General features: G+C 40.6%; 1 protein-coding gene across 2 annotated transcripts in view; it reads left to right on the forward strand.

Moving 5' to 3' along the window:
* The window catches only part of TBC1D22A (TBC1 domain family member 22A), an 849,217-nt gene that overhangs the window by 802,891 nt on the left and 19,150 nt on the right, over positions 1-27,176 (forward strand). The window lies entirely within an intron of this gene.

Here is a 27,176-nt window from a genome sequence, read left to right on the forward strand (position 1 = left end):
TGGGATTAGGGTTAGGGGTGTGTTGGATTTAGGGTTTTGATTAGGGTTATGGTTAGGGTTGAGATTAGGGCTGTTTTGGGGTTAGGGTTGTGGTTATCGTTAGGGTTGTGATTAGGATTATGGATCGGGTTGAGATTAGGGTTAGGGCTGTGTTGGGGTTAGGGTTGGAGTTAGAATTGGGGGGTTTCCACTGTTTAGGTACATCAGGGGGTCTCCAAACACGACAGCCAATTTTGCGCTAAAAAAGTCAAATGGTACTCCCTCCCTTCTGAGCTCTGCCGTGCGCCCAAACAGTGGTTTACCCCCACATATGGGGCATCAGCGTACTCGGGATAAATTGGACAACAACTTTTGGGGTCCAATTTCTCCTGTTACCCTTGTGAAAATAAAAACTTGGGGGCTAAAAATCTTTTTTGTTGGAAAAAAATATATTTTTTTATTTTCACTACTCTGCATTATAAATTTCTGTGAAGCACTTGAGCTTTCAAAGTTCTCACCACATATCTAGATAAGTTCCTTAGGGGGTCTAGTTTCCAAAATTTGGTCACTTGTGGGGGTTTCTACTGTTTAGGTACATTAGGGGTCTGCAAACGCAACATAACGCCCGCAGACAATTCTATCAAAGTCTGCATTCCAAAATGGCGCTCCTTCCCTTCCGAGCTCTGCCGTGCGCCCAAACAGTGGTTTACCCCCACATATGGGGTACCAGCATTCTCAGGACAAATTGGACAACAACTTTTGGGGTCCAATTTCTCTTGTTACCCTTGTGAAAATAAAAATTTGGGGGCTAAAAAAATCTTTTTTGTGGGAAAAAAAATATTTTTTATTTTCACTACTCTGCATTATAAACTTCTGTGAAGCACTTGGGCATTCAAAGTTCTCACCACATATCTAGATAAGTTCCTTGGGGGGTCTATTTTCCAAAATGGGGTCACTTGTTGGGGGTTTCTACTGTTTAGGTACATTAGGGGTCTGCAAACGCAACATAACGCCCGCAGACAATTCTATCAAAGTCTGCATTCCAAAATGGCGCTCCTTCCCTTCCGAGCTCTGCCGTGCGCCCAAACAGTGGTTTACCCCCACATATGGGGTACCAGCATACTCAGGACAAATTGGACAACAACTTTTGGGGTCCAATTTCTCTTGTTACCCTTGTGAAAATAAAAATTTGGGGGCTAAAAAAATCTTTTTTGTGGGAAAAAAAATATTTTTTATTTTCACTACTCTGCATTATAAACTTCTGTGAAGCACTTGGGCATTCAAAGTTCTCACCACATATCTAGATAAGTTCCTTGGGGGGTCTATTTTCCAAAATGGGGTCACTTGTTGGGGGTTTCTACTGTTTAGGTACATTAGGGGTCTGCAAACGCAACATAACGCCCGCAGACAATTCTATCAAAGTCTGCATTCCAAAATGGCACTCCTTCCCTTCCGAGCTCTGCAGTGCGCCCAAACAGTGGTTTACCCCCACATATGGGGTACCAGCATACTCAGGACAAATTGGACAACAACTTTTGGGGTCCAATTTCTCTTGTTACCCTTGTGAAAATAAAAACTTGGGGGCTAAAAAATCTTTATTGTTAAAAAATATATATTTTTTATTTTCACGACTCTGCATTATAAACTTCTGTGATGCACTTGGGCATTCAAAGTTCTCACTACACATCTAGATAAGTTCCATGGGGGGTCTAGTTTCCAAAATGGGGTCACTTTTGGGGGGTTTCTGCTGTTTAGGCACATCAGGGGCTCTCCAAACGCGACATGGCGTCCGATCTCAATTCCAGTCAATTTTGCATTGAAAAGTCAAATGGCGCTCCTTTGCTTCCGAGCTCAGCCATGCGCCCAAACAGTGGTTTACCCCCACATATAGGGTGTCGGCGTACTCAAGACAAATTGTACAACAGCTTCTGGGGTCCATTTTCTCCTGTTACCCTTGGTAAAATAAAAATTTGGAGGCAAAAAGATCATTTTTGTAGAAAAAATGCGATTTTTTTATTTTCACGGCTCTACGTTATAAACTTCTGTGAAGCACCTGGGGGTTTAAAGTGCTCACCACACATCTAGATAAGTTCCTTAAGGGGTCTAGTTTCCAAAATGGTGTCATATGTGGGGGGTCTCTACTGTTTAGGCACATCAGCAGCTCTCCAAACGTGACATGGCGTCCGATCTCAATTCCAGCCAATTCTACATTGAAAAAGTAAAACGACACTCCTTCTCTTCCAAGCTCTGCGGTGCGCCCAAACAGTGGTTTACCCCCATATATGGGGTATCGACGTACTCAGGAGAAATTGCACAACAACTTTTGTGGTCTAATTTCTCCTGTTACCCTTGTGAAAATAAAAATTTGGGGGCAAAAAGATCATTTTTGTAGAAAAAATGAGATTTTTTATTTTCACGGCTCTACGTTATAAACTTCTGTGAAGCACTTGGGGGTTCAAAGTGCTCACCACACATCTAGATAAGTTCCTTAAGGGGTCTAGTTTCCAAAATGGTATCACTTGTGGGGGGTTTCCACTGTTTAGGCACATCAGGGACTCTCCAAACGCGACATGGCATCCGATCTCAATTCCAGCCAATTCTGCATTGAAAAAGTCAAACGGTGCTCCTTCAATTCCAAGCTCTGCGGTGCGCCCAAACAGTGGTTTACCTCCACATATGGGGTATCGACGTACTCAGGAGAAATTGCACAACAACTTTTGTGGTCTAATTTCTCCTGTTACCCTTGTGAAAATAAGAATTTGTGGGCGAAAAAATCATTTTTGTGAAAACAAATGCGATTTTTTATTTTCACGGCTCTACGTTATAAACTTCTGTGAAGCACTTGGGGGTTCAAAGTGCTCACCACACATCTAGATAAGTTCCTTGGGGGGTCTAGTTTCCAAAATGGTGTCACTTGTGGGCGGTTTCCACTGTTTAGGCACATTAGGGGCTCTCCAAACGCGACATGGCGTCCGATCTCAATTCCAGCCAATTCTGCATTGAAACAGTCAAACGGTGCTCCTTCACTTCCAAGCTCTGCGGTGCGCCCAAACAGTGGTTTACCTCCACATATGGGGTATCGGTGTACTCAGGAAAAATTGCACAACAAAATTTGTGGTTAAATTTCTGTTTTTACACTTGTGAAAATTAAAAAAAATGGTTCTGAAGTAAAATGTTTGCAAAAAAAAGTAAAATGTTCATTTTTTTCTTCCACATTGTTTTAGTTCCTGTGAAGTACGTAAAGGGTTAATAAACTTCTTGAATGTGGTTTTGAGCAGCTTGAGGGGTGCAGTTTTTAGAATGGTGTCACACTTGGTTATTTTCTATCATATAGACCCCTCAAAATCACTTCAAAGTTGATTTGGTCCCTAAAAAAAACATGGTGTTGTAAAAATGAGAAATTGCTGGTCAACTTTTAACCCTTATAACTCCCTAACAAAAAAAAAAATTGTTTCCAAAATTGTGCTGATGTAAAGTAGACATGTGAGAAATGTTATTTATTAACTATTTTTTGTGACATATCTCTCTGATTTAAGGGCATAAAAATACAAAGTTTGAAAATTGCAAAATTTTAAAAATTTTCGCCATATTTCCATTTTTTTCATAAATAATCGCAAGTAATATCGAAGAAATGTTACCACTAACTTGAAGTACAACATGTCACGAAAAAACAATCTCAGAATCAGCGGGATCCGATAAAGCGTTCCAGAGTTATAACCTCATAAAGTGACACTGGTCAGAATTGTAAAAATTGGCTCGGTCATTAAGTACCAAATTGGCTCTGTCACTAAGGGGTTAATAATATGACATTAAATGGCTACAGGACATCTATCTATTCTAGCTCTCTATTCTGACGATTCGAACTGTGAATTTACTGTACTTGGCTGATGAATTTCGGGTTTCATTTTGAGATGTGTGTGTAAAAATCGGGCGGCCCACGCATGGTGTGTATGTCATCCAATTTTGTTTGTTTGTTTTAAAGCATCCATTGAGTTGCGTTGGCGAGTGTGATCCCATTCACGTATCCACTCACACCATGCTGCAGTTTTTTCCTCATTCTGATTAGTGCTCAGGAAAAGCTCACAGATGAGCACTGCCTCATTGAATAACATTGGTCAGAGAGCAATGCGATGCTTTCTTGCATTGCACTCGTCGAATTTATACACTAGTGCAAGTGAGCCTTTATATAATGACTCCAGAATGCAGAAACCTATGGAGAAACCTCCGAACTCAGCATTTACTACAAAGGAGGAAATTGCTCTTATAGTAGTTGCCTACTCTAGTTACATTTAAAGGGATTGTCCAAGTTTGGCTCGAAAGTCTGCAATCACTCTATGTGGCTGCAGACCTGTGAATCCTGACAGAGCGCACACTGTCATAAATCTTAGTTTCCATGAGTTAGTGGTTATGTAAGCAATTTATGTCAAAAGACTGTTCCATGACTCGCGCCATATCATTGCCTCGTTCAGATGTCTGTGAATCACATCCATGATTGATCTGTGTTTTTCTTGGATAGAACACATATCTTTTATAGCTTATGGAGGTGTTCATATATCCAGAGTGATCTGCAAAAAGTCATGAAGACATGTCTGTTTTTGATCTGAGTCAAGAATCAATATTACCCATACAAATTTAGGGATCCATGAAAATCATAGAAAGCACATGGATGTCTTTGCATTTTTTTATTTTTTTTCCATGAGATAAAAATCATTGCGCAAATGCTGATCAAACACTGATGAAAATCGGATCCAAAACACTATAGAGTAACGGTCCATGTTTTTATGTAGCAGGAAGATTACGATTGTCTGAATGAGGCCTTAGTGTCTGCTTTAGACACTTGTCCAAGAAAGGGATTTGACCTCACTGAAATGATTGTTGCTTATCTTAAGTGTGGCAGCTTGTCGAGCAACATTTATGACAAAGAAAGCTCCAAAGTTGTGCATATTTCTGACTCAAAGTAAGCCAACTAATAATGTCAGCTTAGACTAGACAGTCTTAAAATGTGCCACATTTATCAAACGTCAACACATTTTAAGACTTTATTGATAAACGTTTCACAATGTATGTATGCTTACAGTATGTAGTCCCCACACCCTGATATGCCCCACCAGCTTATGCTAACTACTTTGCAGTAAAGATATATTGACTTCACATGACTGTTGCAGCCCTGACAAGTATAAATCTCATTTTTAAATCCTAATTTTCACAACAAAGTGTTTTTTGTTGCTTATCACATTTTGCTTGTGTTTCTTAGAATTGCACACAGTTTTCAAACACATGCATGCTATAGCTAATATCTAGTGATGAGCGAGTGTACTCGTTGCTCGGGTTTTCCTGAGCACGCTCGGGTGACCTCCGAGTATTTGTTATTGCTCGGAGATATAGTTTTCATCGCCTCAGTTGCATGCTTTATGGCTTCCAGATACCCTGAATACATGTGAGGAATGACTGTTTGTTAGGGAATTCCCACATGTATTCAGCGTATCTGGCAGCTGTAAATCATGCAGCTGAGGCGATGAAAACTATATCTCCGAGCAATAACAAATACTCGGAGATCACCCGAGCGTGCTCAGGAAAACCCGAGCAACGAGTACACTCGCTCATCACTAATAATATCACACATCATACCAATGAATCTTATGTTTTGTAGTGTAGCAGGGAACCAGAGCTTCCCCAGAAAGACATGAGGTTAACATACCACTTGTTGCAGATTCCTCCATTGGTCAGATTGATACCCTAAATACTTGAATATAAATTATTTTTTCTTCCAGACACAATCATGTTCATGAAGTCATTATAGCACACAATTATTCTATCTAGAGAGAATTTAAGTTGATGTAATCTGGAACTGGACAAACTACTATATAAATACAGACTCATTTTACCATAATTCATGCACTGTTATTTTGTCTTTGAACATTTATCATTTCTAAGTCTTGACTGCACATTAAACTGAAGCAGACTGCACATTAATATGTAAAATGGGTTGTTTACAATTAACAACCTGCTTCTATCTGTTCTGTTAATATAATCAGAGTCTAGTAATATTGCCCATTAAGGTTTGAATTAATATAGTTTTATGCCCTCAGTTGATACTCAGATGAATTCAATTAAGTGCAGACAGTGACTATAGTACTACAAATCTAATATGTTTAGGTTAGCATATTAGTTATTGTATGAGTGAAGTGACCTAAATATAGATATTATACATAAGAACTATGTACAGTCTTGAGAAAAATTGTGTACACTTTTTTTAGTTCCATGGTTTTCCAGATCAAGACATAGTAAAGTAAAATCCGGTCCTTAGAAGGGCTTAAAATTAGATAAATACAACCTCATGTGATCAGCAAAACATGACAAATTACATTGTGAATTTATTAATCTAGGCTAAAAATTCAAAAGCAGTGTGAAAGTTTTGTGAATACCGTATATACTTGAGTATAAGCTGAGATTTTCAGCCCTTTTTTTTAGGCTGAAAATGCCCCTCTTGGTTTATACTCGTGTCACCCCCACCGGTCTGTCTCCCTCTCCCCCCGGTCCATCTCCCTTCCCCGGGGGTTTTTCTTACCCCCTCCTTCACAGCAGCAGCAGCGGAGCATGGCGATCCTGGCATGAATTGAGTCTCTGAGGGAAGCGGAGTGCCGGTAATCTATGGAGCAAGCGGTAGCGACGGAGCAGCGCCATCCTGTCATGTATGGAGTTATGGAGGTAGTGGTGTGCTGGTAATGTATAGAGCAGCAGTCGTGGAGGCAAGCGGTAGTCATACGGCAGGTGGATGTTGCGGGTGGCCTGTACTTTCTGTGCCGCATGCTTCACTTTAGGTGACGTCACAAATATTCATAAGCCAAACTCCACCTGCCGTATGGCAACCGCATGCCTCCACGACTGCTACCACTTGCTCCATAGGTTACCAACACGCCGCTACCTCCAGGACTCCATACATGACAGGATGGCGCTGCTCCCACGCAGCTGTGTGGAAGTGGGTAAGAAACACCCCCATGGGAGACTCGCGGACCAACGGGGAGAGGGAAGACTTGCAGGGAGAGGGGAAACTTGCGGACACAGTAGCTGCTGCATCTCCCCCCTTGTCCTATACTTGAGTCAATAAATTTTCCCGGTTTTTGAGGTAAAATTAGGTACCTCGGCTTGTACTCGGATCGGCTTTTACTCGATTATATATGGTAATTTAATATATCCTTACTGTTTCTTACTGCTTCTTTAGTAAATAAATTGTAAGTAGTAGCCAGGTGAGAAAAAGAAAAGACACCAGTAATGATCTTAGAAAAGCAATTGTTGCCGCCCACGTTTTAAGGCCATTTCCAAATAGTTTAAAATCCATCATTCTACAGTAAGAATGATTATTAAGAAGTGCGAAGAATTCAGACAGTTGACAATCTTACCAGATGTTCTAACCAAGTTCAGACAGGGTAAATGCTCAGAGAACTTACAAAAAAAAAACAAAGAGGTACAGCTCACTCTCTAAATGCCTCAGATAGCATGTTAAATATTCACATTCATGCTAGATAATATATTAAAAAAAAGACTGAAGAAGTATGATTTGTTTGGAGGGGTTGATGACAAAAAGCCTTTTTTGTTCTTTCCTTTTTAGGAAAGTTGTATAAATTAATTTATGAATAATATAATTTAGTCTTCAGCAGTGGATGTGACTTGTGGATAGCATGCTAAGGTAGCTGTAGCAAATTATAATCTGATGTTGTAGAAACATAATTCTAAAAATATAGTTAATGGCTACAATATTTATTAACAATATTGTTAATGCTAGAATTTTTTATTGGCCTTCTGTTGCGATATGTAACAACCCAACAGGGGTTTGGTCAGCAGACAGCACAATACACTCTCAATGGGATGAAAATAAGGTGAGGAAGACCCTACCGAAGGGAATGAAGGATTGGACACCACCTGCTCCAACCTGTGCCTGTCTCTGCACTCCCCTAACGCCCTAACTGGGTCCTTTCCCCACCTCCGCCAGGAACCTCGTCCCTTGCTGTCACCTCACACTATCCTGGCTAGTTCTCTGGCTGGCAAAAGCGCTAGCCTCACCACTGCAGATGGTACAAACACATGGGACAGTGACAAACACGAGAGGGACAAGGTAAAAAAACAGACTTAGCTTCCAGACTCCGCTGCCAACTCCACACTGCAGATGGCACAGAAACAGGACTCCAAACTCCAGAAATAGCTGACCCCAGAAAGCTGCAACTGCACGGCTGGTCTCCATAGAGAAACTATCACCAACAGTCAGCTGATGCATCAGGTGACCATTTAAAGGATGGTGGGAATGGCCACCATCCACATCAGCAGACCTAGTAACTCTGCAGTTGCAGCAGGATATCAGCAAGGGAAACTGACATTACCCCCACATGGCCAGAAAGGAAAAAAAGCTACATTTAAAACATAGTGGAACCAGAGATGCTACAAATCCAAAAATGGATTGTGACGCCTTCATTATAATTAAAGAGGTTTCAATGTACAGCTGGAAACATTATTTGGAGAAAGCTTTTAGCACAAATTTACTATTAATGTAAAATACAATATAGAAAAAGACTAATTTGTATGGGTTACTTTCAGAGTTAATATGAATACTACATAAACAGAAGACATCCTCTATTGACCTGCCAGGTCCTAGAAATTAACACTGGTCACTGGTGTCTCATGTTCACTGCTTCAGATGAAAGCACTGCAGAGATTTAAAACTTGCTTCACTGCTGAACAACTAGGCAATTCTGTATTTATGATGTGAAAATTGCAAGAAAAATGTATGAGGGATTTAATTGCTGCCTTAAGTGGGTCATGTAGTGATAGTAAAATATATGCCCCAGTGTATGATAAAAGAAATATGAACAGCAAAGACCATCAATGTGTCATAAGCTTTTATTTTCAGGATATAAAGGTACATTTCTCCATGGAATTTCTCCTTCTCAAAAATATGAAATTAATTACACAAGCAATATACCTCCCTATGTTATCAGAAGATTAACAGAAGATTGCTCTGTCAAAGTGTCACCTTCCATTTTTCACTTTGTTGAGAGCTGTCAGCCCGAGTTGTTGACCAATTTCAGAAGCTGGCAGTTGTGTCCTATTGAGCTATCAGTGTCTCTCTATTTTTAGCCAAGGATTCTTCTACAATTTGACAAGATATTCAAACTAATAACAAGCTGTCAAAGCAATAAACTTTAAAAAGCTGCAAGCACTGATGCTTAGAGATAACTATTGGGGAGATTTAGCCCCCTGTTTAGAAGATCAGGGTTTGTTTAGAGGTAGGGCCATGTGAGAAGTCAAATCATAGGTTGCTCACTTCAATATATAAAGCCAGTGGAATTTTCTGGAAAACTGATGTCGTACATTGACTGTAGGTTATTCTTATTGGGTTTGATAACATGACAGTAAAGATTGACTTTTCTCCTATTTAGAATTAAGAATGAGTGCCCACCGTCTGATTCCGAGTCAGTGCTGAATGACCTTTTTGTCTGTAGTTAGTTTCATCTTTTCAGTGTATCAGGTTGTGTTCTCTGTTTTTTGATCCGTTGAAGAAAAGGTCATAGAGTGTTGTTAAAGGTTAAAAATAAGATAAATAAGGATGATCTTTTCATAGGCAATTTTCTTACAAGAAACTTTTAGACAATGGAATGCTTAACTGTTATTTCAAATCCAGATCTTAAAAGTGAAACATGGACCTACAGGCAGGAAAAATTAATGGCTTGATTTATTTAGATAACTATTTAATATGTAAAGAGTACACAAGCAAACTCAAAGTTTAACCTCTTAATTTTGAGAAGCATCTAAAGTTTGTGTAGTTCACTAAAGACCGTAGTGTACAGAATACATTTCTTAAAAAAAATTATTTTACCAATTGTCAAGCTATGGTTTGAACTAGACTTATAGTCTTCCTTCAAACTTAAATACTATGTTACTATGTTATGTTATTGTGCTATAGCAACTACTGAGGTTCTTTATTTTTTCTATTTTTTTAAAGCCTGAAATTGTGCTCGAAACCCAAGTGCATATAAAAAAGTGACAGGTGCCACTGAAAAGTGCACGAGGATATCGTTTATTTAAGCCCCTCCAAGCCAGAAGGCCACAGTGAGGGTAGAGACAAGTTGCTTTTCCCTGCCCAAGGAGACACAATATTGCTCCCAGCATCTGCCTGAGATGCCACCCAAGCGAGAACTAGGAGCTATCTACTGTCTACTCCCCTCCTGAGAGACGAGAGCTAGGGGTCAGAGTGGAAGGGAACCTCATGGCAGTACACTTCCAACTAGACCTTTCAAGAGATGAGCACCTAAGGGAACCACATCCTGACAAATCCTAGTGACAAAGACACACAATGAAATAGGTGACACCCAGTGAAGACAATCAAAATAAATACTGAATGTTATTCAGAGTAATGCTGACCGGGCCTTCGACCAAGAATTTAAGAAATTCCACATTTTGGCTAAAATACTGGAAAAGTGTGGTCACAAAGTATGAAGAAATTCAAGTGGGGTTCCATTTCTCAGTGAATTATGGCACCCCTGGGCCACCACTCCTGGGGAAATTCTGAATCACGTCATTTGGATGAGATTTAATTGGAAACTCCGATGTAAGTGAACAGCATAGAGTGCCAGATAAATGTGATCTCAAATGTTATGTAAAATGTTCCCAACAAAAGCTTCAACTCAGTCCACAAAAAATATAGGGGCTTTGAAGTTACTGGTAGTACAAAGGCTCTGGAATACCGCTATGGTTCTTCACCCCCAAAATAAATCCAGCAATTTCTGCACTCCTAAGTCCAAATGCCCCCTCCCTTCTGAGCCCCAGTGTGCCTAAATCACATTTAGCGTCCACTTGTTTGGCATTTCAGTAGCGATGAGAGCCAGCCTAATTTATGGGTACATGTCTCCAGACGCACGAGCTGAGCATAACGTACTGGGCACTTCAATGTACAGGCACTACTATGGCAGATTTGCAATTTTCACTCAGCAACATCCACTGCTGCTTGTTTCTGGACACTCATGGAGTCAAATCATCACAACACCTGTAGATAAATTTCCAAAATGGGGGTCACTTGATGGGGGTAGTCTGCTCTGCTATCACTTAGGAGCTCTGTATATGGAGCCTGCAAACTATTCTATGAAAATCTGTGCTCCAGGAGGCAAATAAAGTTCCGTCCCTACAGAGTCTCGCCATGTGGCTAAGCAGTACTGTACAGCCACATATGGGGTAATTCCATGTTCAGCCAAAATTTTGTGACAAATTTTGATGCCATTTTTACCCGATTTCCCTTGAGAAAATGTAAAATCTGGGGCCAGAACAAATTTTTTGTGGTAAAAAAAGTAATAATTTTTTCTTCATTGCCCAATGGTATAAAATTCTATGACACTCGTGGTGTCAATATGATCATAGCAACCTTAGATAAATTGAGAGGTGTAGTTTGTAAAATAGGGTCACTTATGGGGGGGTTCTGCTGTTCTGCACCTCAGGGGCTCTCCCATTGGGTAATGGCACTCTCAAGCCATAGAAGTATCTGCACTAAATTATGGCACTCCTTCCCTTCTGAGTTTTGCACTGTGCCTCAAAGTAGTTCCCGAGTATATATGTGGCATTAGCATACTCAGGCGAAATTGCACAACAAGCTGAGAGGTCCATTTTTATGTATTATCCCTTAAAAAAATTTGGGGCTAAAACAACATTTCAGTGGTAAAAATGTAATTATTCCTTCTTCAATGCCCAATGGTATAAATCTCTGTGAGGCACATGTGGTGTCAACAAGCTCACTGCATGAGGCTAAAAGAACATTTTTGTGGGAAAAATGTATATTTTTCTATTTTCATTTTTACAACTCAATGTTATAAACCTCTGTGAAGCACCTGGGGGTTCAAGCTATTCACCACACATCTATATATGTTTCCCGATTTCTTGAGGAGTCTAGTTTCCAAAATGGGGTCATTTGTGGGGGGGGGGGGGGATTTTGAAATTGATTATCAACTTTTAACTTCCTAACGGAAAAAAAAAATTATGGTTCTAAAGTAAACATGTAGTAAATGTTATTAACTATTTTGTGTGACACAACTCTGGTTTATATGTATAATAATTCCAATATTTCCACAAATAAACACAAGTCATATCGAACAAATGTTACCACAATCGTGAAGTATAATATGTCACAAAAAAAGCAATCACAGAATAAATGTGATCCTTTGAAACGTTCCAGCGTTATCTATATATGAGGCATCGTGATTACTCGCTAATCCCGCCCCCTGCACAGTAACTCCGCCCCACCACATCACATATAATCCTGCCCCCCACCCCATTACCACACACAATCCCGCCCCCACCACATTACCACACAATCCGCACCACATCACCACACACAATCCCGCCCCCACAAATCCTGCCCCCACCACATCACCACACATGATCCCGCCCCTTCAACACATCACCACACGTAATCCCGCCCCCCAACACATCACCACACAATCCCGCCCCCCCACACATCACCACACTTAATCCCCCCACCCCACCACATTACTACACATAATCCCGCCACCCCACCACATTACTACACATAATCCCACCCATCACATTACCACAGATAATCTCGCACCCCACATTACCGCACAGAATCCCGCCCCCACCACATTACCACACACAATTCCGCCCCCCCACCACATTACCACAGATAAACCCGCACCCCCACCACATTACTACAGATAATCCCGCACCCACCACATTACCACCCACAATCCCGCCCCCCACCCATTACCACACATAATCCCGCCCCCACACCCCATCACCACACATAATCCCGCCCCCTCACCACATCACCACTCATAATCCTGCCCCCCACCACATTAATACAGATAATCCTGCCCCCCACCACATTGCTACACATAATCCCGCCCCCACCACATTACCACAGATAATCCCACCCTCACCACATTACCACACATAATCCCGCCCCCACCACATTATCACAGATTATCTCGCCCCCACCACATTACAACATATAATCCCGCCCCCCACCACATCACCACACATAATCCCGTGCCCCCAACACATTACCACACAATCCTGCCCCCCACCATATCACCACACATAATCCCGCCCCCCAACATATCACCATACATAATCCAGCCCCCCACCCCATTGCCACACAATCCCGCCCCCCACCACATTACCACACATAATCCCGCCCCCCCACCACATTACCACACATAATCCTGCCCCCCCACCACATTACCACAGATAATCCCACACCCCCACCACATTACATCACATAATCCCACCCCCCACCACATTACCACACACAATTCCGCCCCCCACCACATCACCACACATAATCCCTCCCCCAACACATCACCACACATAATCCCGCCCCCCACCACATGACCACACATAATCCCGCCCCCAACACATCACCACACCATTGTTATTAACTTCATTTTAAGTTAATTTACCACCTGTGTAAGCGCTATTGAATGCTGTCATTATTTACTTTAGTTTAATCACCAGCAGCATTCGATAGCAATGAGTGTGCCGAGCGTTAGCTGGCTGGAAACAGCTAGTTACCTCATAAAGTGACACTGGTCAGAATTGTAAAATTTAGACCCGGCCATGATGGTGAAAACAGGCTTGGGAGATGAAGGGATTAAGGATAAATTCTCATACTGCAGATTTTATTAAGAAAATTTCTGCGACTGACACTTTGTTCCAATTATCTGAATGGGAAATTTAGCAACAAAATTTGGAGAATATGCACAATGTGTGAACATACCCAAATATTGAGCCATACATGAGGGCTTATTGACATTTTTATAAAGTCTTGGCATCACCAATGGTTGACATATTCACACTCATATTGTGCCCTCTACTGCATTATATAAAAAATCATCTCTATATAAGCTGTCCTAATAGCCAACTGTAAGAAATGAAGATTCAATGTGGGTTGTTGATAATTTGTGGAGAAGAGGAGGAGAGACAGGATTTGTTAAATATGTCGGTATGGACAAAATATAAGCAATCTATAAATGTTATTTTTTGTGTTCATTTATGTAGAAATGTTTATGGTCGGGGATTATTGCATTGTATGATTACATCAAAATAATGATATGCATAGGTTAATTACTTTGCTGTGGTTTGAGATCATTAGAGGGTAAATTAGGAAATAGCATCTTTTGTCGTCTTGTTGAGAGAACACATTTACAGAAACCTTGGTACTGCCCGTCTGTGTCATATTTACCTCTTATGCTATAATTTGCTGCTGCCCTTTAAATTTTTTACTTTGTGAGGAAATTATATAGTCTATGAAATTCCCCAAAATAGTCAACATTGAAGTTATAACAATCTGTAAAAATCTAAACAAAATGTGAATATTTATGTGCTGCAGCTGTCATGAATAAATTAATGACATGGTTATTCATGACTCACTAGACCTGGGTATTGAGACTTGACGCTGCTTGATTTGGGGAATAATATTTAGTTCAGGAACACAATCCGTTAAAAAATGTATTTTCTCCTTACTTAGATGGCTGCTTAAGTGCTCTGTGGGGATGTGCAAACTAGATGAGTACAAATGTGGTTTGCACATACTGAAGATGTAATTTTTCTTTGCAAGCACCTCTGAAGCAGTGTAGATCAGATGGTCAGTATTTATCAAGATGTTTATGCTAATTAGCCAACATGGTTGTTATTCATGTGTAGCTACAGCAGCAGTAAATAATACTTTTCACCTCCTGTACACAGTCCGTCAGTAAATGATTCAAGCGCTTTTAAACATGTCAAAACACTTGGAAGAGAAAAAAAAAATTCAATATGAATGGGCAGCATGATGTTCTTTGTTAAACTAACTCTTTTGTTGGGAAATTAAAGGGATTCTCTGGTATTAGGAAATGTTAGCAAAATGGCTGAAGGACATTTATCCCCTTAGTGACAGAGCCAATTTGGTACTTAATGACCAAGCCAATTTTTAGAATTCTGACCTCTGTCACTTTATGAAGTTATAGCTATGCTTGAACGTATCACACTGATTCTGAGATTGTTTTTTCCTGACATATTGTACTTCATGTTAGTGGTACATTTTATTTGATATACTGTACCTTGTTTTTATTTATGAAAACCATGGAAAAATGTAGAAAGTGTTTGCAATTTTCAATTTTTTTATTTTTGTACCCTTAAATCAGAGAGTGGTATCACACAAAATAACATATCCCACATGTCAATTTTACATCAGCACAATTTTGGAAACATATTTTTTTTTTTGTTACGACGTTATAAGGGTTTAAAGTTGACCAGCGATTTCTCATTTTTCCAACAAAATTTACAAAAATATTTTTTTAAGGGACCACCTCCCATTTGAAGTGAATTTGGGGGTCAATATAACAGAAAATACCCAAAAATGACACCATTCTAAAAACTGCTCCCCTCGAGGTGCGCAAAACCACATTCAAGAAGTTTATTAACCCTTCAGGTGCTTCACGAGAACTAAATCAATGTGGAAAGAAAAATGAACATTTTACTTTTTTTCACAAAAAATTAACTTTGAAACAAAAATTTGTATCAGGAGAAAATGGACAACTAAATTTGTTGTGCAATTTCTCCTGAGTACGCCGATACCCCATATGTGGGGGAAAGCCACTGTTTGGGTGCATGGCAAGGCTCAGAAGGGAGGAAGCACCGCTTGACTTTTTGAATGTAAATTTGGCTGAAATCAATGGTGGGCACCATGTCGTGTTTGGAGAGCCCCTGATGTACCTAAAAAAGTGGAATCCCCCAATTCTAACTCCAAACCTAACTCCAACACACTCATAACCCTAACCACAACCCTAAACCTAACCTCAACACAAGCCTAACCATAGCCCCAACCCTAGCTCTAGCCCCAACCCTATCCTTAGCCCAACCCTAATGGAAATAAATAAATTTTTTTGCTTTATTATTTTTACCTAATTAAGTGGGTTGATTTACTATTTTACTATTTTTTTATATTGATTACTGTGATAGGGTCTATCACAGTGATCAAAATGAACCAATAGGAAAAATTTCCTATTGTTGCCAGGTGCCGGTACCCACCATTTTCTTCCCGGAAGAAGACGCCGATGGGAGGGACAAGAGCAGGGAATGCAGGAGGGTCCAGGGACACCAGAGGTACTGGGGGGACCCCATTTCTCTCTTCTCTGATGTGCTAGCTCATGTCAGGAGAGAGAGATTAAATGAGAAATCTGCCTTTTTTTTTGCGATTGCCGTTTTTTCGTGAATAACAATGATTGCAACACTGGAGTCGGTAAAAACCATCCCGAATTATGTTTTCTGGGGTCTCCGCAACCGCCGGTAGCCAAGACCCCATAGAATTTCTGACGCTGGCGGACACTATAATCTTTTTTCTCAGCTCTGTTAAAAAGCGGCACTGAGGACTAAGTGACATTAACTGCCACTGTTGAAAGGCGTATCAGCGGTCGTTAAGGGGTTAAATAAATTGGAAAATATATTAAATTGGTTGTTCATATCAGTTTTTACTAGTCAGTTAATTACTGTAGAATTAAAATAACAACCTCATTGTTATGCTAACAGAAATCTGTCCTAGAGTGTTAATAGGACAGGTACCTGTGAGCATGTACAGTATGAAGCTCCACATCCTCCTTTCACATGTAGCAAGATGCGCTCCCAGCAGATATTCTGATCTAATACTGGAAATAACAGTAGTGCTATGGTTAGAAGAGGCTGCTCACACTGCTGACTACCATGTGTTTCTGATCTAATACTGGAAATACCAGAAGTACTGAGGTAAGAAGTGGATGCCCTCAGATCAGAAGGACAGGGTGGATAGTAGTGATAGCAGCGACTTCTTACCTATGCACCACTGGAATCTCCATTATCAGAAAGACTGGGTGGACAGCAGCTGAGGTAAGCCTTTTCTTACCTCAGCATCCGTGGTATGTACAGTATCAGAAATACAGGGTAGACAGCAGCTAATACTGGAGATAGATACTGATTCTATTGTTTGGACTAGAGGGCAGTGCTTTATGGCTGCGGACAGGAGCTGCACAAATTTTGTGACCATCCGGGATCCTAGTTTCGTCTTGTGATTTGCTGTGTTGGAGCGTTGTCATCTATGTGCTGCACAGAGGACGTCACACTAGGCCGACAAATCAAATGCTGTATCAAGGAACCTGGAAGGTCTCAAAATGTTCCCAGTTTCTGTCCACGGCTAGAGAACACTGACCTGGACTGTGGACAGGAATTGCGTGAAGCGATTTGCTCATATCTAATGGGGACTCAGTATGCTGCCACACAAGCTTTTTGCAAATGGTTTCCTCTGTGAGAATGAAATCTGGAAAGGGATTTGGTCTTTCCTGATTTAAAAAAAAAAACACTGTAGTATGAGCTTGACCAAACAGTATTCACTAACTTGCTCATATGGATCGTGAATTCACACACCGATTACAGCGTGTTTACTTAGTTATTGGAGCTTTGATTTTATTCTGCTCTGGAAACACTGTTTCAGGTCCTGGATACAGCACCCAAAAGGATCAGTGTTCCTTCAGTCTGATGTACTGTACAGTTAATTATGCACATGTGCACGTACAGAGCTGTAGTTGTGTGTGTTTGTAATGTTAATCATGTACAATAAACTGAGGAGACGCTATACATGTCCCAGGACATATCCATGGCAGCTCATCAGTCCTCTGAATATCCTTCCCATTTAATACTTATGGGCATTGTTTGGCAAAGCTGCATATGCATGTTAATGGGAGAATAAGGGAAAAGTTAAACCCAAAATATTACATAATAAATAAAATATAATGTTAACTGTTGGGCCTTCTGATTGTAACAGTTGGATATTTTAATTATGATTGTAGGTTAAAGGAGATATCCGAAACTTTAACCCCTTACCGACATCGGGCCTACATTTACGCCGATGTCGGTCTCCCTCCCTTTGAACAGCCCCCAGTGGAAATAAATACATCGGTGACCCCCATCATATGATTGCGGGTCACCAGTGTGTTGCCATAACAACCTGAGGTCTCCTGGAGACCTCTATGGTTGTCAGTGCCGGTTTGCTGTGAGCACCACCCAGTGGTCGGCGCTCATAGCAAGTCAGTAAATCTGCTATATAGAGGTGATCTGAACATCGCCTCTATGTAGCAGAGCCGATCAGGCTATGGCAGCTTCTAGTCACTTATAAAGACTATTGAAGCATGCCCAAAGTAAAAAAAATAAAAATGTTTTTTTTTTAAATATACAAAAGTTCAAATTACCCTTATTTCACCTCATTCAAAATAAAACAATAAAAAAACAAACATACACATATTTGGTATAGCCGCTTTCAGAATCGCCCGATCTATCAATAAAGAAAGGATTAACTTGATTGCTAACGATTGCTAGCGAGAAAAAAGTCAAAATGGCAAAATTACTTTTTTTGTTCAACGCGACATTGCATTAGAATGCAATAATGGGCGATCAAATTAACGTATCTGCACAAAAGTGGTATCATTAAAAACTCCGCTCTGCACACAAAAAATAATCCCTCATCCAACCCGAGATCACAAAAAATGGAAACGCTACGTGTATCGGAAAATTGCGCTATTTTTTTTTTTTTTTTAGCAAATTTTGGAATTTCTTTTAACACTTAGATAAGAGAACCTAGACATGTTTGGTGTCCATGAACTCGTAATGACATGGAGAATCACAATGGCAGGTCAGTTTTAGCATTTAGTGAATCTAGTAAAAAAGTCAAACAAAAAACAAGTGTGGGATTGCACTTTTTTTGCAATTTCACCGCACTTGGAATTTTGTTTTCTAGTACGTGACATGATAAAACCAATGGTGTTGTTCAAAACTACAACCTGTACCGCAAAAAACAAGCCCTCATCTGTAGGTTAAGGGGTTAACCTAAAAAATATGCCTAACCACAAACAGGCATGTTGTTGCTAACAGAGTCAACTACTTGACTGTTGTACCTGGCGCCGGTCATTGACCACTCCTACTGGTGATTTAGTTGCTCCCTGTCAACAGAGCAGTGGTTTCTCTTCCTGTTCACAGGGCAGGACTACTGTCGCCAAGCTGATTGGCAGCCGAGATCCGCCTGTCCATCAGCATTACACCACTAGTCCCACACAAAATGAAACTGCCGCTTTGTTGACATGATGTAAGCAGAAGTCTGTGATAATGGTGCCAGGCACAACAGGCAGATAGGTAGCAACTACTTGTCTGTTAGTTCTTAGGCCCTTTTTTTTTTATAAAGTCCCAGATATACCCTTTAAATGGTTTGTCCTGTCATAAAATATTGAGGATCTCTTTTCAGGATGGGTCATTTATATCAGATTGACCAACCAGCCCCTGCACCTGCACTGATCAGCTATGATAATATGACAAACTCCTGTAATGACTGGATATAAACACATTGAACGGAGAAGCAATGTACAGTTCAATTTATTGTGTACCAGCTGCTGTCTGGTACTGCAGAACAGGTCCTATACTCCTCAATCAGTATCGAATCTTTGTGTCCAACACCTGTCACCACCACTGATCAGTTTTAGTAAGCTTTGGTGGTGGCCGAGTATTGCAGAACTCATCCAATTCATTTGAGAATGGGAGATGTTCTGCAGTATTTGGCAGTGGCCACTTCACACGCCATTCAATGTGCTTACTTCTAGCGTACAGCGAATGTATTTGGAATCGGTTGCCGAATCTGAATTTGCCATATTTGTGCCATATTGGTACCCTATTCATGACAAATTTATGTTTCTGAACATGTTTGTTCATTTCTATTCCCATTGACTCCATTGACGTTCAGCTGTGTTTGGCGAATATTGCAAAAACAATATTCCCTGCTGATCGGAACCTAATTTTAAAAAATTAGCTCAACTCTACTTTCAGGCACCATAGGAGCTTAAAAGGGTTGATTGGTGTCAGACACCCACCACGCAGATACTAATGACCTGATGTCAACCCTTTTAAATGTGGATCATAGTATATATAAACATATACATTGAATACACTGTATGTCAGCACACTGCGATCAATAAATACATGAATTCCACTATTGCTTCACACGTAAAAATGTTTTTTATTAAAAAAAAAAAGTGAAAGCCATCCAACCACTACAAGGTGATCCTAATATGAATGTTCCCTAGCTCTATTGACTCACGCCGATATGTGCCCACATAAACATATAATATACAGTATATGTACATATACATATCTACTATATAATTGTCTAAGGGTACTTCCGTCTGTCCTTCTGTCTGTCACCGTTATTCGTTTGCTGATTGGTCTCGGTAGCTGCCTGTCATGGCTGCCGCGACCAATCAGCGACGCGCACAGTCCAGAAAAAAATGGCCGCTTACTCCCCGCACTCACTGCCGGCGCCCGCATACACCGCTTACACAGGGTTAATGCCGGCGGTAACGGACCGCGTTATGCCGCGGGTAACGCACTCCGTTACCGCTGCTATTAACCCTGTGTGTCCCCAACTTTGTACTATTGACGCTGCCTATGCGGCATCAATAGTACAAAATGTAATGTTAAAAATAATAAATAAATAAAAAAAACCTGCTATACTCACCCTCCGCCGCCTTTCTCGCTCCTCGCCACGCTCCCCTGACCGCTCCATTACAAGCGTCCGCTTGCGGTGCGGTCCCGTCCCAGGGCTGGTGTGCGGCAAGGACCTGCCATGACGTCACGGTCATGTGACCGCGACGTCTTCATAGGTCCTGCTCCCACCAGCCCTGGCACTTGCAATGGAACTCGGCTTCAGGAAAATGGCCGCCGCGATCTCGATCTGCGCACGCGCAGCATCCAGCGGCCATTTTCCTGAAGCCGACCACTACCATCTGCACAGGATCCCAGGAAGAGAAGATGCAGGACGCAGAGGAGCAGCGACAAGAATGGTGAGTATGATACACTACAAGGGGCCCTCGGATCGTTAGGTGAGTATGTTTATTTTTTTATTTTTTGGCCCTATACGTGCCTCGGTAATATACTACGTCACTGGGCAATATCCTACGTGGCTCTGCTGTATACTACAAGGCTGGGCAATATACTACGTGGCTGGACAATATACTATGTGGCTCTGAGCAATATACAACGTAGCTGCGCAATATCCTACGTCGCTGTGCTGTATACTATGTAGCTGGGCAATATACTACGTCGCTGGGCAATATACTACGTGGCTGGGCAATATACTACGTGGCTGGGCAATATACTACGTAAATGGGCAATATACTACGTAAATGGGCAATATACTACGTGGACATGCATACTCTAGAATACCCGATGCGTTAGAATCGGGCCACCATCTAGTATATATATATATGCACAGATCTTCTTATGATATGGATAATTAAAACATTTAAAAAATGATTATATATTCCTTATTTTTTATATTTATTTTTTAATTATTAAAATGATTTGGTTCTATTAGGATTATAGTGTTTCTAAAGACTATCTAGCCAGGATCACATGTACGAGCTGTTCCTGCTAGGTATACATTTGTATTTAAATACCTAAAGCTCACTAATGGCATAGATAAGAGTCTCATTTACTCACAATTATTCATTATTCTGTCATAACTGCATAGAGAAGAGATAAAACAATAGCTGTTAAGTTGTACATGCAAACAAGGGGGATTCAGGTTAATTGGTCTAATACACTTTCCAATCACATCTGCACAAATTAGTTTGTGTCTTCACGTTTGGCAGTGTAATGAGTCATGATGGCAATCAAGTGAGAAGGATGTTTTAGTAATGAATAGGTTTTTGATGGTAAGCCGTCAAAGGACACATTGCAGAGGATTTGGACTTGGAGTTAAAGAGTCTTAGTAAGTGTTTTTTTTTATGTTGATTCTTTTAATGTGATTTATTTTTTCTTTGTCAAGATTTTTATATGTTGCACAGCAGGGGATTTTCACTTAAGGACATAGGGATTGTGCTTCCCATATCCTATTGTAGCTTAGCAACATAAATTGAGTATAAATTGCAGCTTCTTCTATTAGATATGAAATGTTCACTGTAGGAGATGATTTATTTGTTTGCCATCATATCACCTGTTTTCAGCAGGACATCTTAAGCGGGTATTTTTCTGCAGGTTTGAGAGATTTCATTAAGCTTTTTTCTACACTTACGGACTTTCCAATACTGATGAATAAAGGAGCTAATATTAATCAGATGATATAGTTTAATGAATGTGTACTTTTTTTAAAGTTTGTATTCATCTTCTGACATCTTTTTGTTGCATACAGTAACCTACATACAGTTCCTTTTTCCGTACAGTTGCAAGAAAATGTAACTGAGCCCTTTGTAATTACCCATATATTCACATTGATAACTAGTAAAATGCCTGATCATTATCTAAGTCACAATTATAGACATACGCAATCTAAACTAACAACATGCAAGCTGTTGCACTATTTATTGCTTATTGAGTAAATCTCTACAGTGCGGGGAAAAAATACCTGAACCAATTAGTAGCAATCACCTCCACCTTTAGCTATGATATTTGCACAACGTTGAGAAGAAATTTTGGACCATTCCTTCTTGGAAATGCCTTCAAATGATTCTGAAATGTCTTGCGTGCACAGTCCTCTTCCGGTCATGGCGCAGTATCCCAACAGGGTTAAGGTCAGGACTCTGCTCGCAATTTGGCCGTTTTTCAGTCATTCTTTAGTTAATTTTCTAAGCACTTTAGGTCATTGTTTTTCCACAGCTTAAGGTCATGGACAGCCACCATAACATATATGTTTTTATACACAACTCATTGTTCCCTCAATTATTGAAATGTAATGTTTAAGCTCTGAGGCAGCAAACCAGCCCCAAACCATGATGCTCTCCATTATGCTTCACAGTCGAGGTGAGGGTTTTATTTTTAGTATTCAGTTTCCTTTTCCGCTAAATATAGCATTGTGCGTTTGTCCTACAGCTTCGAAGTTTTGTCTCAAATGTACATAAAACATTTTTCCGGGAAGCAATGTGGAAGCCTCAGGAGACTTAAAGATCGGCTGTGATGGAGTTTTTTGGGGACAGTAGTAGCTTTCTTTGTGGTGTCCTTCCAGAACACACTTCTTAGTCTGTATGTTTTTCTAATAGCGAATATATGAACCAATTTGGAGTTTGTATAGTTTCAGTTTTGCTTTTACCCTTTCTTTGTTTACTTTTTTTTACATCTCTTTGAGGATTGCCCATTGTGCTACATGATGGATCAGAGCAGGATGCCCAGTCCTAGGCGGAAAAACAATTATCTTAAGTTTTCTCCATTGGTATATAATTTGTCTATTTGAATCGATGTAGACATTAGTCTGTAGCACATTTTTAGCCTTTTCCAGCTTCTAACATGCCAAATTGCTTGCTTTGGAGCATGGTACACACACATAAGTTTTAAGAGAAACTGACTAGTCTGATTAGTCACTAACCGGGCTTTGTGTGCTTTTGTTTAATGGATAAAGCACTTGTGAAACCATTTTTCCAATTATATCTCCTCTTTAAATTCTTTTAACTAATAGTGATAAACGAACGTGCTCGGATAAGGTGTTATTCAAGCATGCTTGGGTGCTAGCAGAGTGACTTCGGCGTGCTCGAAAAAGATGTTCGATGTCACGCAGCTGCATGTTCGCGGCTGATTGACAGCTGCAACACATGCAGGGATTGCCTGTTTGTTAGCCGTGAGACATGCAGGTGCCGGGACTCAAACATATTATTCGAGCATACTCAAGACTCTCGGTTAGAAAACAAGCATGCTTTATAACACCTCTTCCGAGCACGCTCATTCATCACTACTAAGTAACTATTGGAGAAGTCATTAGCACAGACATTCGCTTACTTTTTCCTTTTGCGCTGTGGATGCTTACATGAAAATATCTGAACAATATAATGGTTTGTGTTGTGTTAGTTAGCTTGTGCTTGCCTGTTTGTAACTTGTATAACAATTAAACCACATTTTTTAATAATAAATGCAGAAATATACTGTAGGTAGTTTGAGAGTTTAACCCCTTCATGACCTTGGGATTTTCCGTGTTCCTTTTTCACTCCCCTCCTTCCCAGAGCCATAACTTTTTTATTTTTCCGACAATTTGGCCATGTGAGGGCTTATTTTTTGCTGGACGAGTTGTACTTTTGAACGACATCATTGGATTTACCATGTACTAGAAAACGGGAAAAAAATTCCAAGTGCGGTGAAATTGCAAAAAAAGTGCAGTCCCACACTTGTTTTTTGTTTGGCTTTTTTGCTAGGTTCACTAAATGCTAAAACTGACCTGCTATTATTATTCTCCAGGTCATTATGAGTTCATAGACACCTAACATGACTAGGTTGTTTTTTATCTAAGTGGTGAAAAAAAATTCCAAACTTTGCTAAAAAAATTAAAAATAAAAATTGCGCCATTTTCCGATACTCGTAGCATCTCCATTTTTCATGATCTGAGGTCGGTTGAGGGCTTATTTTTTGCGTGCCGAGCTGGCATTTTTAATGATACCATTTAGGTGCAGATACGTTCTTTTGATCGCCCGTTATTGCATTTTAATGCAATGTCGCGGCGACCAAAAAAACGTAATTCTGGCGTTTCGAATTTTTTTCTCGCTACGCCGTTTAGCGATCAGGTTAATCCTTTTTTTAATGGATAGATCGGGCGATTCTGAACGCGGCGATACCAAACATGTGTAGGTTTGATTTTTATTTTTTTTTTATTTTGATTGGGGCGAAAGGGGGGTGATTTAAACTTTTATATATTTTTTTTCACATTTTTTTTTTACCTTTTTTTTTTACTTTTGCCATGCTTCAATAGCCTCCTTGGGAGGCTAGAAGCTGGCACAACTCGATCGGCTCTGCTACATAGCAGCGATCTGATGTTCGCTGCTATGTAGCAGAAATGCAGGTGTGCTGTGAGCACCAACCACAGGGTGGCACTCACAGCTGCCGGGGATCAGTAACCATAGAGGTCTCAAGGACCTCTATGGTTACAATGCTGAAGCATCGCCGACCTCCGATCATGTGACGGGGGTCGGCGATGCGATCATACCCGGCCAGAAGCGGTAGTTAAATGCCGCTGTCTGCATTTGACAGCGGCATTTAACTAGTTAATAGGCGCGGGCAGATCGCGATTCTGCCCGCGCCTATTACGGGCACATGTCAGCTGACATGTCCCGGCTTTGATGCGGGCTCACTGCCGTAGCCCGCATCAAAGCGGGGCTTCTGACCTCGGACGTACTATCCCGTCCGAGGTCAGAAAGGGGTTAAATAATTTCCAAGGAGGATTGGATTTTGCTACGGTTTGTTCTCTGCTGCAGTCATATGAAATGATCTTTGCCCAAACACTAAATAAAACAGGATCTGAGGCATTACTAATCATCAGTACAGTTCTATAGAGTCGACCCGCCTCTGCTAAACAAAGCAAAGTCTGCATGTCTGTTCATGCACATGCGCAGTTGAAAAACTTCTCAAAAGAACCCATCAATGAATAGGTTATTATTTGCTTAGAAAGGAAGCTGCATTTAATTGACAGCCCGAGGCAAACAAGTTTTCATCTTGCTGTCCTGTTCCCAAACTGCTGTACCTTAATATTATGTAGTTCTTTTTATTGTGAGGCAATGTATCTTTCTGCCACAACATGATGCAATGGTTGATTTACTAAAAGATTAAAATTTGACGCTTAATGCCTTTTTATCTCATAGTATTACAGGTGTTGAGTCCCAGATTCTGGAAATGTGACAAGGAACAAGTCCTTGTGATCGCATCTTGGGGTGCTAATGGGTTCCTGGAGTGGACAATGGGCAGGACCCTTGCCGAAACTCCACTATCAGTCATTGGCAGAGGCATTTAAAGGGTTAACATCTGCGCTAACTCTGATCGTTGCTGTTAGAGGCATATACCCACAATGTAATACAGCTGCCATCTGCTCCACACACCCTGAGCAGCCCCATGATGGATATATCCATCATAAAGTGTTAAGGGGTTAACATCTGTGGAAATTAGATGCACTATGATGAAGGGACCCTGTTAAGATCAGAGATAGCAGATGGGAATAGCCTATAGGTCAAGTGTGCTGTGGATTACAGTGATGGTCAATCAGGAGTCACTACGCAGCACGGATAATCCTTCTCATGTACAATCCTTGTCAGCTTCTTGGTCTCACTCGTCAAGCATAAGATGCATACAAATGGCAGCGGTTTTAAAAAGTGTTTCAGTAAGACAATAAGGCTTGTAAGTGTGGCTGGTAATACTGGCATCTCTATGGTTACACATTTCAGAAAAATATCATATTAATTGTTTTAATTGGAAAACAACCCTCAATATTAGCTGGTTGTTTATTCTAGACACTAAGGCTATGTTCCTACAAGACATTTTTCCAGCATTTTTTGCTGCCTTTTTTTCTGCAGAAAATAAACTGGATTTACAGTACCAGCAAAAAAAAAATATTGTGTACAAGCAGCTTTATTCCTGAATGAATTTGAACATTTTTTCCTCCATGAAAAGCAATGAGAAAAAAACTCAATAAAAATGTAGTCAAAAGCACAGTTATTTGCTGCTTTTTTTACGCTGTGTTTTAGGAAAAAACAGTACCAAAACGCCACGTTGTGACCATAGCTCTACTAAGGAACTACAGTGAAATGGAAAAGTAAACAATAGTGTACAATTGAAGACACTAATTGGTAACCATATATATTTGATAAATTTGTTTGATATACAGTACAGACCAGAAGTTTGGACACACCTTCTCATTTAAAGATTTTTCTGTATTTTCATGACTATGAAAATTGTACATTTACACTGAAGGCATCAAAACTATGAATTAACACATGTGAAATTATATACCATATATACTCGAGTATAAGCCGAGATTTTCAGCCCAAATTTTTGGGCTGAAAGTGCCCCTCTCGGCTTATACTCGAGTCACGGTCTGTGACAGGGTCGGCGGGTGAGGGGAAGAGAGCGCTGAGGTATACTTACCTAGTCCCGGCGATCCTGACGCTCCCCCTGCCCGTCACACTGTCTTCGGGTGCCGCAGCTCTTCCCCTGTACAGCGGTCACGTGGGACCGCTCATTAGAGAAATTAATATTCATTTCTCTAATCAGCGGTGCCGGTGACCGCTGATAGAGGAAGAGGCTGCGGCACCCGGAGACCAGCTGTCCGGGGGAAGGAGCGGGACGCCGGGAGCAGGTAAGTATCGCATATTTACCTGTCCACGTTCCACACGCCGGGCGCCGCTCTGTCT

The sequence above is a fragment of the Ranitomeya variabilis genome, chromosome 5 (genome assembly GCF_051348905.1).
Source record: "Ranitomeya variabilis isolate aRanVar5 chromosome 5, aRanVar5.hap1, whole genome shotgun sequence".
Taxonomy (NCBI): Eukaryota; Metazoa; Chordata; class Amphibia; order Anura; family Dendrobatidae; genus Ranitomeya; species Ranitomeya variabilis.